At 38.8% G+C, this 19,321-nt stretch overlaps 1 non-coding gene across 1 annotated transcript; it reads right to left on the bottom strand.

Moving 5' to 3' along the window:
- Nucleotides 1-8,109: 8,109 nt before the first annotated feature.
- TRNAG-CCC (transfer RNA glycine (anticodon CCC)) lies at nt 8,110-8,182 on the bottom strand. Its single transcript has one exon. It is a non-coding gene; the product is annotated as a tRNA-Gly (tRNA).
- Nucleotides 8,183-19,321: the final 11,139 nt, after the last annotated feature.

Genomic DNA, 19,321 nt, shown 5'->3' with positions numbered 1-19,321 from the left:
GGCTCAGTAGTCGTGGCGCACGGGCTTAGTTGCTCTGCGGCATGTGGGATCCTCCCGGACTAGGGATCATACCCGTGTCTCCTGCATTGGCAGGTGGATTCTTAACCATTGCACCACCAGGGAAGTCCCTATTTTGAATAATATCAATTTATGGAAATTTATCAAGTGATTATAGAAACCACTTGAAGTTAGTTTGATTGTTAGTTCAATTACATAAATTTCCATAATGATTTGCACACAGTAGGGATTTATTGTGTCTTCTCTGGTTCCAACTGACTGAAACCTAATTCATAATCAGTTTAGGCCAAAAGGGAATTTATTTACTGATGTGACTGAGACAGAGAGAGGCAAGGTGAGGCTAAGCTTAAGGAAAGAATGGGACAAGGGAGTTCGGTATCATCAGCAGGGCTCTTTTCTCAGCTCTCGCTTCTGCCTCAGTGTGTTTACTTCGTTGTCTTAGGCCTGATTACTGCACATGGCTGCTGGTAGAAAGGGACTTTAGTCAACTCTCTTTCAGTTTCTAAACTAAAAAAAAAAAAAAAAAAATCTAATAAGGATAATACAGGCCAAAAGCAGGCAACATGTGGATCAAAATTAAATCTTTTAGTTTTTAAAATAAAAAAAAAAAAAAAAAAATCTCATATATAAGTGTAGCTTTTTATAGGCCCAGCTTGGATCACATGTCCCTCCCTCCCCATTAGCCAAACGGCAGTGGCCTAGAGAGTAGGAAGGATTTTCAAGAAGATGCCAGTTCATATTCTAACTACATAATTACAGAGATGGGATAGGAATATTTCCAGTAGGTGGTGGGATGCGGGGTTGGGGGAGATGAGGAAAGGGGACAATAAACACAATACCTTTTGAGATGGGGAAGAAAGGGAAAGGTCTGGAGTATGTGGAGCTGTTTAGGAGGGATGCTTTAGCAGGAGTCAGTAGGAGATCATTTGGGTTATGTATTAGTCAGGGTTCTCCAGAGAAGCAGAATCAGTAGCATGATTATATGTATACATGCACACACACATATATATATAAAATAAATTTAAGTATAAGGAATTGGCTTACATGATCATGGAGGCTGACAAGTCCCCAAATCTGCAAGGTGAGTCAGCAAGCTGGAGACCCAGGAGAGCTGATGGTATAGTTCCAGTGTGAAGGCCAGCAGTGTTGACCCAGGAAGAGTCAGTATTTCTGCTTGAGTCAAAAGCAGGAAAAATCTGATGTTTCTGTTTGAAGGCAGGCAAGCAGGAGGAATTCTCTGTTACCTGGGGGAGGGTAAGTCCTTTTGTTTTATTCAGGCCTTCAACTGATTGGATGAGGCCCACCCACATTAAGGAGAGCAATCTGCTTTGCTCAGTCTACTGATTTACATGTTAATCTCTTTCAAAAGCATCCTCACAGAAACACCCAGAATAATGTTTGACCAAATCTCTAGGCACCCCATGGCACAGTGAAGTTGACACATAAGATGAGACATCACAAGGTGCTACATGCTAGAATATGGGGTGGGGTGTGTTTTGTACTAAACAGTTCTAATAAAGAGCAAGTTAAAATTATACTGATAAGCATTAAATATATAAATGGGCAAGCCTGGTTTTTCTGAATGTTTTTCATTCTTATTGTAGCCAAAACACACATAACACTTTATCATTCTGTAAAATGGGAAGATATTTGGAATGTGAAATGGCGTATATAAACAACCAACCTTATGATAAATGAAACTGGAGTGTACTGGCCTAAAAAGCCACTTAAAAGCCATCCATGTAGATATAAACTTATAAATCTTCAAAAACACATCTGTTGAGTTAACGATGTAGCTGAAAATTTATTTGAATGTTAGATATCATTGGGGAGTATTTCAGTATCTGAAAAATTAAAGTCAGCTTTACCATTGGGAGAAAAGAGTGCCTGTTAGGTGAGAATTCTGTGTATTAAGTTTACATTAGGTTTTCACAAAAATCTTGTCAGTTTTCTTATATTCAACAGGTCAAATCAGTTTGTTTGAAATCATTTACCTTTTTCTTAATGGGCTGATTAGGCTTGCCCCTCAGGACACTCTTTTGACAAAGCTTAACATTGTGCCATGAGGTACAGGAGAAATGTTTATAGAGTCTAGACCCAGCATTACAAAGCAGGACAAAGAAGGGTGGATTTGGAGCTAAGACACAATAAATTGATAACTAGCACACCTCAGAACCAATGCTTATTTTGATTTTGGCACTTAGGATTCTTGGACCATGTAGATAGTATAAATTTAAAGCTGAAAGAGTTGAGAGTAGGTCATAGTTAAGAATTCTCAGGAAGACTTTTTTCATTCTTCCCAGAGCCCAGGCTGAGGCAAGTTTCTTTTCATTTTCTTGTATGCTAGTGATACCCAATCAGGTAGCCGTTTGAAGGTACTAACTTTCTACAGAGATTTGGATCTCATCTGGTCAAAGGCTGTAAAAACCCAAACCCACTGCTTACCTAACTGGAAAACCTCCCAGAGGCAATTAATTACAGGTAAGCTCCCGAGTTTATTGCTCTGGTTAGCAATTTCATCTTTTTTTTTTTGGCCCCTGGGGATTTCATTTACATTCTTTTGAGCTCCTAGCTCCAGTTTTCTATCCATACAGGGTTGTATTTATTTTCTTTGTCTTATTCTGTACTAGTGTCAGCCTTCCTCCAGCCACCCTCCCACCCTTTGTCATGACCTTCAATGACATTTATTCTAGGTGTTGAGGATACAACAAAACAGACAAATACCATGTTCTCATGGAGCTCATCTTTTTAAAGGGGAAAGAAAAATAGATAAAATTACTGTATTAGGTGATGATAAATGTTATGAAAAAGTGAGGTAGGATAAAGAAATAAAGTAATGAGGGTGCTGTTTCACATAGGTCAGGTTAGGCCTTGCTGATACAGTATTGGTAGTGTGATGTCAAAGTCTTAAGTGTTAATTATACATTTGTATAACGAGCAGTTCATCTTGGTGTCCTAAGCAATGTTGACTCATAAGCTGAGTGAAGAAATTGGATATTGCTGTAATAACTCAAATATTAATGTAAGTTTTAAAAAGATAATGGGGAAATATCCTGAAGACAATTCCTTGAGTACTGTCAGTCTTTAATATTTCGTATTATAAATGCTGCCAGTATTGAATAACAAACGAATCTGTAAGATGATACACCAGGCAGTGCTTTTGACATGCATTATAAACTCATCATCGTTTTCCAGAGTCTGTTTCTCCTCCTGTATTCACTGTCTGTTAATGGTGTACCACCATCCATCTTGTTGTTTATGCCATTAGTTTGCTTTTCCCTCATTCGCCATGCATTTAAATACCTGCTTGTGTTAGGCACTGAGAATCAGAGCAGGAACTAGGGTGAGGTAAGTGAGGTACTTGCCTTGGGTGTAAAATTTAAGAGAATGCCAAAAAAACCTCAGTGATCATGATAAATACTATTTTAATGCAATATTAAAAAAAATCAATGTATGCAAAAAAATCCATGATGAATGAAATATCAAACTTTTAAATAAAGAAGGGATTCAGTCTTGCCCTGGCATAAACCCAAAAGTGGGTGCCTCAGTTTCCTCACCTTAGCTCTGGCTCTGCTGACCATGTAAGGGGAATAAGCCATAGTGTCTGCCCATAATGAATTTACCAGTAGGGGGAGAGAAACATGTGAATAAGTTAAGTACAAAAATAAAAGTCCACTAAGGTAGAAATAAAATAGGGGTTCAAAGAAGACATTTTTTCAAAGAGGATGTGAGGATTAGGAAAGAACCTGGGTCATCCTAGACTTCACTTTCTTCCTTAGTTTTACCAAATTTTAGTCTCCTTTCCAAATCCCTCTTGAATATATTCTTTCCTTTTCTCTAAACCCATCATTAATGCTATATCCTTAGCTCTTTTCTCTCCTGGATTACTCCTAACTGGCCTACTGCCAGAAAGCCTTTGTTAAAACACAGATCTTATCATGACTCTCTCCTAGTTAAAATCCTTTAATAATTATCAGTCACCTTCATTATAAAAGCCTGGCATCCAAAGCATTTAATGATCTCAGCTCTGCCTTTATCTTGGCATTCTCCATGGTTTCAGACTTATCAAAATCTGTATGTTGGCAATCTGTATATCTTCTTTGGAGAAATGTCTATTTAGGTCTTCTGCCCATTTTTGGATTGGGTTGATGTTTTTTTATATTGAGCTGCATGAGCTGCTTGTATATTTTGGAGATTAATCCTTTGTCAGTTGCTTCGTTGGCAAATATTTTCTCCCATTCTGTGGGTTGTCTTTTCGTCTTGCTTATGGTTTCCTTTGCTGTGCAAAAGCTTTTAAGTTTCATTAGGTCCCATGTGTTTATTTTTGTTTTTATTTCCATTTCTCTGGGGGAAGGGTAAGCTGGGATGAAGTGAGAGAGTGGTATGGACATATATACACTACTAAATGTAAAATAGGTAGTGGGCAGCAGCCGCATAGCACAGGGAGATCAGCTTGATGCTTTGTGTCCACCTAAGGGGGTGGGATAGGGAGGATGGGAGGGAGACACGAGAGGGAGGAGATATGGGGATATATGTATATGTATAGCTGATTCACTTTGTTATACAGCAGAAACTAACACACCATTGTAAAGCAATTATACTCCAATAAAGATGTTAAAAAAAACCCAACTCTGTATGGTTCTCCAAATGGCCTTGCATGTTGCCATTTCCTCTTCTTGGAAAGCTCTTGTTTCTTTTCTTCTCACAGCTAAATTCTGTCCATACATTAGCACTCAGAACAGACCTTGCCTTCCCAGGGGCTATGGTTTACATGTATGAATCTTTGGTGCCTAACACTTAGCGGCAGTTAATATTTGTAAAATATCTAGATCAGCCTTAGTGAGAAAGAGGCTGTACTTTTGTGCTTGTGCACATAGCTTCCACCCTTGCCACCATGTTCACTGTGTAAGCATCGAGGTGACCAAGGACAGAGGCTGACATTCATTGGATGAGTCATCTTTTCCAGCTGGTTGTTCAGTTCTTCCTCTGCTATAGATGCTTATTTGGTTATTTACGCTTTGTGTTTACTTCTATGGGGTCATCTACAAGCCTCTTTTATAGACCTTTTTGTGTCTGATCATTTATTATTGCTCCTTCCAGGCTCCTGATCAGTTAGCAGAGCTGTTAGCCACTGTCCAATAATTCATATATATCCTTACCTCAAACTACTTCTCTCTCTTACAGAGATGATGAAGCTATGCCTGATGGTGAAATTTCCTTTCACAACTGCCCTTTAGAATAGTGCTACTCAAACTGACCATGTGAACGACTTTTTGTTTTGTTTCGTTTTCAGTCATCATGATTGGTCCTTTTGTAAAATATAAAACCACACACTTAGTTATTGAGGTAATATAAAATTGTTATAAATGTTTTCAAATGTGTACTCTCACTCTGTATACTTGTGTATATATGTTGTTATGGAATGATAAAAAACAGTTTGTGAGCTAGCTTTAGTCTGTGGACCATATTTTAAGTAACACTGCAGTAGTTCCCTCCTGCATGGGGCTGTAGTGTGATAGCAATTTTTATCTTGCACCAACATATCAAACTGATCATCCATGAGCTGTGTGTTTTTTTGCAGGAGCCACTTTTTGAGAGTTGTGCAAATCTTTGTTATTTCACATGGCTACATTGTTCCTTCTGATTTACTACCTTAAAGAAGGCAAGGGGGAAGTGATATCAGGGGCTTCCTTTGTCCCTTTCTATTGTAATGGCTCTTATTTCATAGGTCAGAGAACCAATGTTTGGGTTTTGGCTGCTGCTAAATATTTCCATCCCAATTGTGTACTCAGGGACCAGGTACATAACCAGATGGTGGGTCTGTAGACCCATTGGGCCAACTGTGAGATGGACTTGGGCCAGGACTCCATTTATTATCTGGACTCTATGTTTCCACTCTAACTGGGTAGCCATAAAGGTATTTTGGGTACCCTGGTTTCAATGTCAGCTTAGAAACTATATCCAACAGTCCCTGGATGGGTTGGGTATTAATTACTCTTTTACCAGTGTTGAGCTACTCTGGTAAATGGCAGCACATCTCTTTGGAGAACGATTGGAGGAACATTGACTTTTTTTTTTTTTGCTCAAGAGGACTCAGCCTCCCCTTACATTGATGGGCTTTAGGTCTCTGAACTGGCTTAGATCTGGAAACTGCACATAAATCTTCTGCTTGGTCTTTTTTGGCCATAAAATTCAAGAAATAGTGTTATTAGCTACTTGTTATGGGTTGAATTGTGTCCCTTAAAAATTAATATGGTGGGGACTTCCCTGGTGGCGTAGTGGTTGAGAGTCTGCCTGCCGATGCAGGGGACGCGGGTTTGTACCCCGGTCCGGGAAGATCCCACATGCCGCGGAGCGGCTGGGCCCGTGAGCCATGGCCGCTGAGCCTGCGCGTCCAGAGCCTGTGCTCCGCAACGGGAGAGGCCACAGCAGTGAAAGGCCTGCGTACTGCAAAAAAAAAAAAAAATTAATATGCTGAAGTAGTAAACCCCAGTACTTCAGAATGTGACGTTATTTGAAAATAAGGTCATGGAAGACACAGTTATTTAAGATGAAGCCATACTGGAGTAGGTTGGGCTCCTAATCCAACATGGTTGGTTCTTATAAAAAGGAGAAATTTGGACATGGAAAACACGTATAGGAGAATGCTGTGTGAAGATGAAAACAGAGATCAGAGTGGTGCTTCTACAAGCCAATGAATGCTAAAGATTGCCAGCAAACCACCTGAAGATAGGAGAGAGGCATGGAACAGATCCTAACAGCCCTCAGAAGAAACCATCCCTGCTGACATCTAGATCTTGGACTCTAGCCTCCAGAACTGTGAGACAATAAATTTCTGTTGTTCAGTCACTCAGTTTGTGGTGCTTTGTTACAGAAGCCCTAGCAAATGAATGTACTACCCATTTCTTTTGCCTCTACAAAAAAAGTGGCTAATGATTTATTAGCCGTAGTCACAGATCTTGCAGGTCAAGGTTCTCTGGTTGCTGTTCTGATTTTACGGTCTTTCATGGCAAATACATTAATCTTGTTTCTAATAGTTAAGTGCTACCTCCGGTGCCTGCTATTTTGGAATCCTATCACTCCCATTGACATCCCATCAGTGTTTTAGAACCTTCTTAAGGTTTTCTTGCTAGAAGTTATATTCTGAGTCACAGGAGCATGCCTCCATGTTAATACACTTTCCTTTCTCTAGTATTCTTGCCTCTGCCTCAGCTTATCACCCTCAAGGTACACTTCCATATATGTGCCCCAATTCTTGATGACACATGCCAGACAGGCTCAGCAGCCTGAGAAATAAATACATTATTTCTTCCCATAGTTGAGACTGTACTACCCAATTGGAGTGATTATGAGTAAGATCTGACCCTACTTATTGGTCTAGAGGTAATGAAGGGAGACGGTGCGGATCTTGAGGAGGACATCTTCCTGAAGTATGGCCTTCACAAGTCTCCAAGCAATTAGAGGCTGCTTTCCTTTATGAAAGGGAATGCGGTGGGTCGTTTCAGCCCAGAGGGTTCAGCGGAATATGAGCATTCATGTTCTTAATGAACCCAATATCAGCATCCCATGTTTCACTCTCTTACTCTCTTCCTATCAGAGCCCTGATTACAGCAAGGGAGACCTGCTGGGGCTATATGTTTAGTCTTCTTTGTAGCTCAGCTACTCAGTCAAATCTTAGACCTGATTTTCAGTACAGTCTGCTCTCTGGGTACAGGAGATAAGGTTTACTTTAAATGCTGATTTTTTATAGCATGCTGTTTTTTACAGCGTGCCCTGAATTTTTTTAAGTGTTTTTTTTTTGGCGGTACGCAGGCCTCTTACTGCTGTGGCCTCTCCTGTTGTGGAGCACAGGATCCGGGCGCGCAGGCTCAGTGGCCATGGCCCATGGGTGCAGCCACTCTGCAGCATGTGGGATCCTCCCGGACCGGGGCACGAACCTGCGTCCCCCGCATCGGCAGGTAGACCTCCAACCACTGTGCCACCAGGGAAGCCCTATAAGTGTATATATTTTAAAAAATATTTATTTTGGCTGCGCCGCGTCTTAGTTGGGGTATACAGGATCTTTAGTTGCGGCATGCATGCAGGATCTAGTTCCCTGACCAGGGATTGAACCCGGGCCCCCTGCATTGGGAGCGCAGAGTCCTATCCACTGGACTACCAGGGAAGTCCCGTGCCCTGCATTTTGGTAGGTGTTTTACCCAAGTTAACAAATATGAATTCCAAAATCTTAGTTATGATTGCCCTCATGTCTTTCAAGTATTAGAGCTGTTGTATAAGCTTGTACATTCTCCTTCCTCCTCTACCACATTTCAGTCCACCTCAGGTAAGAATTTTAGTCATTGTACTGCTATGGCATCTAATGGGTTATCACTGCTTATATATCATTAGAAATTGGATCCTTGATGCCCCCTGACCAATAAGTGATACAATTCCAGAATCCCATTCTGAGGATCTGTTTTCTAGTACCACTTCTGTTACCAGAAGTCCTAATTAGTGTTTTCTCCAAAAGCAGACCCTGAGGATAAGGATTTAGGTGCAGGAAGTGTATTTTCAAGGTGATTCCAGGAAGCCTAGGGAGGAAGTGGGGTAAAAACTGTGGGTTCTTTAAGTGGAAAGCTATCAGCATCAGTATGACTGTCCACATCATTGGCAAGAGAACTCACAGATGAGTCGAGGACATGTGGTGTGGGCATTAACAGGGTCTCTATGAAGAGTACAGATGTAAAGCAAGAGCACAGAAACTAGCACACAGAAATAAGCACTTAATAAATTGAGCTATTATTTTTATTGGTGGTTAATCACAAAACAAATAATTTTTATTCATTTTGTTTGATTTTGCAGTATGAAAGGATTCATTTCAGGTTACCTTTAATTAGTGAACTAATGAATTTGCAATGTGACTTGATTTGTGAAAATTTCCTAACTTTTCCAACTTTCCAAAATATATTTATTTTGATAAGTGAGGTACTCCCATAAGCCCTGACTTACGATTGAACTACCAGAACAGTGAAATGATGACTGGCCTTTATTTAGTCTTGATAACCTAAATCCAGCATTTAGATCTTGCCATGCAGTTATTTTGAAGCTAATTGCTTTGCCCCAGCTTTTGTAATCTGCTTTGCTTCTTGTTAACATGATGAAAGAAAAGGAAAATTTCCATTTTTCTCTATTTCAAAAAAAAAAACCTATGTTATTTATGGTTCTCTGGGGCCTCAGGAAAACCCTTACTTAAGGTTCAAATGGTAATTATCATTCTTTCTCAGAGGAAATGTCTGTTGCCCTTGTGAAACTGATATTAAATTTAGAACACAAAATTTGATGTTTCATATTTTTAAATTACTTTTTCCTATTTCTCTTTGATTTCATCATTATTTGATCATCAGCTACATTAAGGAAATGAAATTAATTTTTCATTTTTTAAAATTAATTTTCCAAAGGAATATTTCAAGGAAAACCATATAAGGCAAAATATTAATTAATAATTTAATAGTTGACATTTTTTGGAGGGAGAGACAAGTTAGAGAAGGAATACAAAAGAGTGAGCTTGATAGAAGCAAAATACTTAAAAGAGTTATACAAAAAATAAGGGTCACAGAATAAAAAAGTTTATATCAACATTTCAGTTAGATAATATATATAGTTGGAGAATAATAGCTGGCAAATTACTGGAACAATTAATAAAGTAGTAATTTGGTGTCACCAAGAGGAAAAGAAATTGAACTGTGGAAGGCAGCAAAGGTAAATTTTACATTCTTTTACAAACAAATCATGCCAAATAATTTCTTTTTGATATCCAGGCAAGCTTAATGAGTAAACAAAATCGAATGAGCTTAGAGTATATAGAATGTTTAATATTCTTTTTTATGGATACATTAGATATGGTGCCATATGACATTTCATGAATAAAGTAGAGAAAGGTTAATTATAGAAATAGCAGATCATATGTAGAAATAAGACTAAAATAGAAATAATAGTTATAGAAAATTTGAATATACAGATAGGTTTAATTAACATTAAAAATAAAGTTGGTGAGTTAAAATACATTATTATTGTGATTTACATATTAAAATTCATTTCCCCAGTTTGTCATTATATTAAGATATTATTGTTAATATTTTTAGACATGTACTGACATGTTTACAGAAATATTACGACACCAGGGATTTCCTTCAAAGTGGGGAGGGTATATAGATAAAACAAACTTGACCATGCGTTAGTGATTTTTGAGGATGGGTGATGGGTACATGGAGGTTTGTTATACTATTCTGTCTACTTTTGAGTATGTTTAACATTTTTCATGATAAAAAGTTAATAAATCCTGTGGTATATTGCTCAGTGGTAGTATTGAACTTCATAAATGGATGTTAATTATGCTTTCTTTTTCCAGTTATAATTAATATTTTTACAACCTAATAATAATAGTCATGAAGGCATGGGGCAGAAAATAAAGAAACCATTTCTTTTGGCAAGGTTGTGGGCAGAACATTCAGAATTTTAAGTAAGTGTTTTGTGAAGTAAATGGATTTTTAAGCCAACAGGACCTTGAAAAATTTCTGTTCCATTTTCTACATTTGCAGATGATAGGATTCGAATTTGGCTGACCTTGTTATTTGTATTATGACTCATATTGCAGTTTGGGTCTCAGCTTTTGATTCTGGGATTTTTTCCCACTCCATAAGATGCTATCTACAAAAGTAAAGTAAGATTCTTTTAGCTCACTGAGACTCAATTACCTGTACAGAGCCGGGGGTGGGGTGGGGTGGGATGTAATGGGTAGCTGAAGTGGCAGCAGAGCACAATGATCAAAGTTCAAATCATAGTTCTGCTAGCTGTGAAACCTAGAATGCTTTATTTCACCACTCTATCTCAGTGAATGGGGAAAAACAATAGTTCCTGTTTTAAGGATTAAAATAAATAATGTATGTTAAAGTGGATAGGAATTGAATCTATTTCCTAGACACTTTGTAAGGATTACATGAGATTATGTATTTTTAGGAAATAGCTGGCACATAGTATTTACTCAATGAATACTTAATATTGTTATCTTGTCACTATTATTATTACCATCTTCATACTATCAAGGCAGTGAGGAATTTATTTTTTTAACATCTTTATTGATTACATTGTAGTGTTAGTTTCTGCTGTATAACAAAGTGAATCAGCTACACATATACATTATCCTCATATCCCCTGGCTCTTGCATCTCCCTCCCACACTCCCTATCCCACCCCTCTAGGTGGTCAGAAAGCACTGAGATGATCTCCCTGTGCTGTGCAGCTGCTTCGCACTAGCTGTTTTACATTTGATATTGTATATATGTCAATACCACTCTCTCACTTCTTCCCAGCTTACCCTTCCCCCTCCCCGTGTCCTCAAGTCCATTCTCTACATCTGCGTCTTTATTCCTGTCCTGCCCCTAGGTTTTTATGAACCATTTTTTTTTTTAGATTCCATACATATGTGTGAGTATTTGTTTTCCCTTTCTGATTTACTTCAATCTGCATGACAGACTCTAGGTCCATCCACCTCACTACAAATAACTCAATTTCGTTTCTTTTTATGGCTGAGTAATATTCCATTGTATATATGTGCCACATCTTCTTTAGCCATTCATCTGTCAGTGGACACTTAGGTTGTTTCCATGTCCTGGCTACTGTAAATAGTGCTTCAATGAACATTGTGGTAAATAACTCTTTCTGAATTATGGTTTTCTCAGGGTATATGCCCAGTAGTGGGATTGCTGGGTCATATGGTAGTTCTAGTTTTAGTTTTTTAAGGAACCTCCATACTGATCTCCATAGTGGCTGTATCAATTTCCATCCCGACCAACAGTGCCAGAGGGTTCCCTTTTCTCCACACCCTGTCCAGCATTTATTGTTTGTAGATTTTTTGATGATGGCCATTCTGACTGGTGTGAGGTGATACCTCACTGTAGTTTTGATTTCCATTTCTCTAATGATTAGTGATGTTGAGCAATCTTTCATGTGTTTGTTGGCAATCTGTATATCTTCTTTGGAGAAATGTCTATCTGGTTTTCTGCCCACTTTTGGATTGGGTTGTTTGTTTTTTTGATATTGAGCTGCATGAGCTGCTTGTATATTTTGGAGATTAATCCTTTCTCACTTGCTTCGTTGGCAAATATTTTCTCCCATTCTGAGGGTTGTCTTTTCGTCTTGTTTATGATTTCCTTTGCTGTGCAAACGCTTTTAAGTCTCTTTAGGTCCCATTTGTTTATTTTTGTTTTTATTTCCATTTCTCTAGGAGGTGGGTCAAAAAGGATCTTGCTGTGATTTATGTCATAGAGTGTTCTTCCTATATTTCCCTCTAAGAGTTTGATAGTGCCTGGCCTTACATCTAGGTCTTTAATCCATTTTGAGTTTATTTTTGTGTATGGTGTTAGGGAGTGTTCTAATTTCATTCTTTTACATGTAGCTGTCCAGTTTTCCCAGCACCACTTATTGAAGGTGCTGTCTTTTCTCCATTGTATATTTTTGCCTCCTTTATCAAAAGTAAGGTGACCATAGGTGGGTTTATCTCTGGGCTGTCTATCCTGTTCCATTGATCTATATTTCTGTTTGTGTGCCAGTACCATATTGTCTTGATTACTGTAGCTTTGTAGTATAGTCTGAAGTCAGGGAGCCTGACTCCTCCAGCTCCATTTTTCTTTCTAAAGATTGCTTTGTCTATTCGGGATCCTTTGTGTTTCCATACAAATTGGGAAATTTTCTGTTCTAGTTCTGTGAAAAATGCCAGTGGTAGTTTGTTAGGGATTGCACTGGTTCACTTTCACAATGTTGATTCTTGCAGTCCAAGAACATGGTATATGTCTCCATCTGTTTGTATCATCTTTAATTTCTTTCATCAGTGTCTTATAGTTTTCTGCATACAGGTCTTTTGTCTCCTTAGGTAGGTTTATTCCTGGATATTTTATTCTTTTTGTTGCAGTGGTAAATGGGAGTGTTTCCTTAATTTCTCTTTCAGATTTTTCATCATTAGTGGATAGGAATGCAAGAAATGTCTGTGCATTAATTTTGTATCCTGCTACTTTACCAGATTCATTGATTAGCTCTAGTAGTTTTCTGGTAGCATCTTTAGGATTCTCTATGTATAGTATCATGTCATCTGCAAACAGTGACAGTTTTACTTCTTCTTTCTGATTTGGGCTCCTTTTATTTCTTCTCTGATTGCTGTGGCTAAAACTTCCAAAACTATGTTGAATAACAGTGGCGAGAGTGGGCAACCTTGTCTCATTCCTGATCTTAGTGGAAATGGTTTCCATTTTTCACCATTGAGAATGATGTTGGCTGTGGGTTTGTCATATATGGGCTTTATTATGTTGAGGTAAGTTCCCTCTATGCCTACTTTCTGGAGGGTTTTTATCATAAATGCGTGTTGAATTTTGTCAAAAGCTTTTCTGCATCTATTGAGATGATCATATGGTTTTATCCTTCAGTTTGTTAATATGGTGTATCACATTGATTGATTTGCATATATTGAAGAATCCTTGTATTCCTGGGTTAAACCCTACTTGAAGATGGTGTATGATCCTTTTAATGTGCTGTTGGATTCTGTTTGCTAGTATCTTGTTGAGGATTTTCACATCTATGTTCATCAGTGATATTGGCCTGTAGTTTTCTTTTTTTGTAACATCTTTGTCTGGTTTTGGTATCAGGGTGTTGGTGGCCTCATAGAATGAGTATGGGAGTGTTCCTCCCTCTGCTGTATTTGGAACAATTTGAGAAGGATAGTTGTTAGTTCTTCTCTAAATGTTTGATAGAATTCGGCTGTGAATCCATCTGGTCCTGGGCCTTTGTTTGTTGGAAGATTTTTAATCACAGTTTCAATTTCAGTGCTTGTGAGTGGTCTGTGCATATTTTCTATTTCTTCCTGGTTCAGTCTTGGAAGGTTGTGCTTTTCTAAGAATTTCTCCATTTCTTCCAAGTTGTCCATTTTATTGTCATATAGTTGTGTGTAGTAATCTCTCGTTATCCTTTGTATTTCTGCAGTGTCAGTTGTTACTTCTCCTTTTTCATTTCTAATTCTGTTGATTTGAGTCTTTTCCCTCTTTTTCTTGATGAGTGTGGCTAATGGTTTATCAATTTTGTTTATCTTCTCAACCAGCGTTTAGTTTTATTGATCTTTGGTATCGTTTCCTTCACTTCTTTTTCATTTATTTCTGATCTGAACTTTATGATTTCTTTCCTTCTGCTAACTTTGGGTTTTTTTGTTTTTCTTTCTCTAATTGCTTTAGGTGTAATGTTAGGTTGTTTATTTGAGATGCTTCCTGTTTCTTGAGTTGGATTGTATTGGTATAAACTTCCCTCTTAGAACTGCTTTTGCTGCATCCCATAGGTTTTGGGTTGTCGTGTTTTCATTGTCAGTTGTTTGTACTTTTTGATTTCATCTTTGATTTCTTCAGTGATTTCTTGGTTATTAAGTAGTGCATTGTTTAGCCTCCATGTGTTTTGTATTTTTTATAGATTTTTTCCTGTAATTGATATCTAGTCTCATAGCATTGTGGTCAGAAAAGGTGCTTGATACGATTTCAATTTTCTTAAATTTACCAAGGCTTGATTTGTGACCCAAGATGTGATCTATCCTGGAGAATGTTCCATGCGCACTTGAGAAGAAAGTGTATTCTGTTGTTTTGGGGTGGAATGTCCTATAAATATCAATTAAGTCCATCATGTTTAATGTATCATTTAAAGCATGTGTTTCCTTATTTATTTTCATTTTGGATGATCTGTCCATTGGTGAAAGTGGAGTGTTAAAGTCCCTACTATGATTGTGTTACTGTCGATTTCCCTTTTTATGGCTGTTAGCCTTTGCCTTATGTATTGAGGTGCTCCTATGTTGGGTGCATAAATATTTACAATTGTTATATCTTCTTCTTGGATTGATCCCTTGATCATTATGTGGTGTCCTTCTTTGTCTCTTGTCATCGTCTTTATTTTAAAGTTTATTTTGTCTCATATGAGAATTGCTGCTCCAGCCTTCTTTTGATTTCCATTTGCATGGAATATCTTTTTCCATTCCCTCACTTTCAGTGTGTGTGTGTCCCTAGGTCTGAAGTGGGTCTCTTGTAGATAGCATATATACGGGTCTTGTTTTTGTATCCATTCAGCGAACCTGTTTCTTGGTGGGAGCATTTAATCCATTTACATTTAAGGTAATTATTGATATGTATATTCCTATTACTGTTTTCTTAATTGTTTTGCATTTGTTATTGTAGGCTTTTTCCTTCTCTTGTGTTTCCTGCCTAGAGAAGTTCCTTTAGCGTTTGTTGTAAAGCTGGTTTGGTGGTGCTGAATTCTCTTAGTTGTTGCTTGTCTGTAAAGGTTTTAATTTCTCTGTCGAATCTGAATGAGATCCTTGCTAGTTATAGTAATCTTGGTTGTAGTTTTTCCCTTTCATCACTTTAAATATGTCCTACCACTCCCTTCTGGCTTGCAGACATTCTGCTGAAAGATCAGCTGTTAACCTTATGGGGATTCCCTGTATGTTATGTGTTGTTTTGCCCTTGCTGCTTTTAATATATTTTCTTTGTATTTAATTTTTGATAGTTTGCTTAATATGTGTTTTGGCATGTTTCTCCTTGGATTTATCCTGTATGGGACTCTCTGCACTTCCTAGACTTGATTAACTATTTCCTTTCCCATATTAGGGAAGTTTTCAACTATAATCTTTTCAAATATTTTCTCAGTCCCTATCTTTTTCTCTTCTTCTTTTGGGACCCCTATAATTTGAATGTTGGTGCTTTTAATGTTGTCCCTGGTATCTCTGAGACTGTCCTCAATTCTTTCAATTCTTTTTTCTTTATTCTGCTCTGCAGTAGTTATTTCCACTATTTTATCTTCCAGGTCACTTATCTGTTCTTCTGCCTCAGTTATTCTGTTATTGATTCCTTCTAGAGAATTTTTAATTTCATTTATTGTGTTGTTCATCATTGCTTGTTTCATCTTTAGTTCTTCTAGGTCCTTGTTAAATGTTTCTTGTATTTTCTCCATTCTATTTTGAAGATTTTGGATCATCTTTACTATCATTACTCTGGATTCTTTTTCATGTAGACTGCCTATTTCCTCTTCATTTGTTTGGTCTGGTGGGTTTTTACCTTGCTTCTTCATCTGCTGTGTATGTCTCTGTCTTTTCATTTTGCTTAACTTAACTGTTTTTGGGTTCTCCCTTTCACAGGCTGCAGGTTCGTAGTTCCCGTTGTTTTTGGTGTCTGCCCCCAGTGGGTAAGGTTGTTTCAGTTGGTTGTGTAGGCTTCCTGGTGGAGGGTACTGGCGCCTGTGTTCTGGTGGATGAGGCTGGAACTTTTCTTTTTGGTGGGCAGGACCGAGTCCAGTGGTGTGTTTTGGGGTGTCTGTGATCTTATTATGATTTTAGGCATCCTCTCTCTTAATGGATGGGGTTGTGTTCCTGTCCTGTTAGTTGTTTGGCATGGGGTATCCAGCACTGGAGTTTGCTGGTCTTTGAGTGGAGCTGGGTCTTAGCATTGAGACAGAGATCTCTGGGAGAGCTCTCGTTGATTGATATTACCTGGGACCGGGAGGTCTCTGGTGGTCCAATGTCCTGAGCTCACCTCTCCCACGTCAGAGGCTCAGGCCTGACACCTCGCCAGAACACCAAGACCCTGTCAGCCGCACGGCTGAGGAGAAAAGGGAGAAAGAAAAACAAATAAATAAAATAAAATAAAGTTATTAAAATGAAATATTAATAAAATATTAAAATAAAAATGTAATTAGAAAAAAGAGAGCAACAAAAGCAGTAAACAAATCCACCAATGATAACAAGTGCTAAAAGCTAAACTAAGATAAACATATAAATCAGAAACTAGTCAGTCACATATAGCAAACCCTAAGTCTACAGTTGCTCCCAAAGTCCACCTCCTCAATTTGGGATGATCCATTGTCTATGCAGTTATTCCACAGATGCAGGGTACATCAAGTTTTTTCTGGAGATTTAATCCGGTGCTCCTGAGGCTGCTGGGAGAGATTTCCCTTTCTCTTCTTTGTTTGCCCAGTTCCTGGGGTTCAGGTTTGGGTTTGGCCTCGCCTTTGCATGTAGGTTGCCTGAGGGCATCTATTCCCTGCCCAGACAGGATGGGGTTAAAGTAGCAGCTGATTAGGGGGCTCTGGCTCCCTCAGGCCAGTGGGAGGGAGGGGTACCGTGGGTCATGCCTGTAGCAGCAGAAGCCGGTGTGACGTTGCAACAGCCTGAGGTGCACTGTGTGTTCTCCCGGGGAAGTTGTCCCTGTATCACGGGACCCTGGCAATGGTGTGCTGCACAGGCTCCAGGTGGGCATGTGTGGACACTGACCTGTGCTTGCACACAGGCTTCTTGTGGCTCCAGCAGCAGCCTTAGCATTTCATGCACATCTCTGGTGTCCGTGCTGATAGCCGTGTCTCCTGCCCGTCTCTGGAGCTTATTTAGGTGGGGGTCTGAATCTCCTCTCCTCGTGCACCCCGAAACAATGTTCTCTTGCCTCTTAGGCAGTTACAACTTTTTCCCGGACTCCCTCCTGGCTAGCCGTGGCGCACTAGCCCCCTTCAGAGTGTGTTCATGCAGCCAACCCCAGTCCTCTCCCTGGGGTCTGACCTCTGAAGCCCAAGCCTCAGCTCCCAGTCCCCGCCTGCCCTGGCGGGTGAGCAGACAAGCGTCTTGGGCTGGTGAGTGCTGGTCGGCACCGATCCTCTGTGCGGGAGTCTCTCCACTTTGCCCTCTGCACCCCTATTGCTGTGCTCTCCTCCGTGGCTCCAAAGCTTCCCTGCCTCCCGCTCACCCACCTCCACCCCCCGTCTCCACCAGTGAAGGGGCTTCCTAGTGTGTGGAAACTTTTCCTCGTTCTCAGCTCCCTCCCAGAAGTGCAGGTCCCGTCCCTATTCTTTTTTCTTTTGCCCTACCCAGGTACGTGGGGCATTTCTTGTCTTTTGGGAAGTCTGAGTTCTTCTGCCAGTGTTCAGTAGGTGTTCTGTAGGAGTTGTTCCACATGTAGATGTATTTTTCATATCTTTGTGGGTAGGAAGGTGATGTCCACGTCTTACTCCTCCGCCATCTTGAAGGTCCTGGAAGTTTTAATTTTAAAATTTCAGTGGATAAAATGCAGGCTGATAATTAAGAACTCTCTGTAAATCAGTATATATGCATATATGTGTATATATATATATATGTATATATTTTATGTGTGTGTATGTGTAGGCTGCCACGTTAGATACTCCTTTTTAAAACAGCTTTTTTGAGGTACAATTCTCATACCTTAAAGTTCCCCCATTTAAAGTATACAATTCAGTGTTTTTAAAAATGTATTTGTAGTTGTGAAACCATCATCACAGTCTCATTTTAGAATCTTTTTATCACAGTAAAAAGAAATCCGTGTTCTTGTTAGTAGTGAACTTTTCATTCCTCCTATCACTCCAGCCTTAGGCAACCATTAATCTACTTTCTATCTCTATGGATTTGCCTGTTCTGGACATTTCATGTAAATGGAATCATACAATATGTGGTTTTTTATGACTGTCCTGTTTCACTTAGGACATATTTTCAGAGGTCATCCATGTTGTTGCATGTACCAGTACTTCATTCCTTTTTATTGCCAAATAATATTCTATTGTATGGATTTCTTTTTTTACGAGTTATAGAATACTTAACACTTTCCTATATATCTGTGTTTGGGATGGAAGATGACTAAATTCAGCTCTGTTCTAGGTGTATGGGAGAATTCTGCACTTTTCTCAGAGAGTAGAATTGTAGCCTGAATCACCTACCAGGTAAAGCAGTCACTATGAACATGCACCTAACATTACCCCAACATTACCATAGTATCCTATTACTGTGGATACTAGGTGATCAGTATCAGGAGGCCCTTGTTAGTCAGAACTTTAAAGGAACTGTAAGTTTTTATTAAAAAAATTTTTTTTTGGAACTATGTTTTTAAACACACAACTGCCTTCCCTCTTAAGTCCTTTCAGGTCTAAAATTCTATGATTTGCTACCATGTTGTTACTTGTTACTCTTTTGGGTATGCTGTAACACTAATAGTCTTATTAACTAAATAAAGTTTATATCAGAACAGTCAGGTTTTTAACGTTTTTTTTAAAAGAATTTATATTAATATTCTTAAAGAATTAATATTGCCAAGTGGCACCAAAAGCAAAAAGTAATCTCCCTACCCCCTTGTTAAAACTAAAGTCTGATTTTAAAAGAAGAGAATCAAAACTAAACAGAGAAAAAGCAAAAGAACACCATTTTAAATGCTGTCACTTTCCATTCAACTTGACTTGGGAAAAGTGTCTTTTCCTGC

This window comes from Lipotes vexillifer, unplaced genomic scaffold, assembly GCF_000442215.2.
Source record: "Lipotes vexillifer unplaced genomic scaffold, Lipotes_vexillifer_v1.1 scaffold141, whole genome shotgun sequence".
Lineage (NCBI taxonomy): Eukaryota > Metazoa > Chordata > Mammalia > Artiodactyla > Lipotidae > Lipotes > Lipotes vexillifer.
Note: the sequence above shows the minus strand (reverse complement) of the source record. Positions and strands in the feature narration are given on the sequence as shown.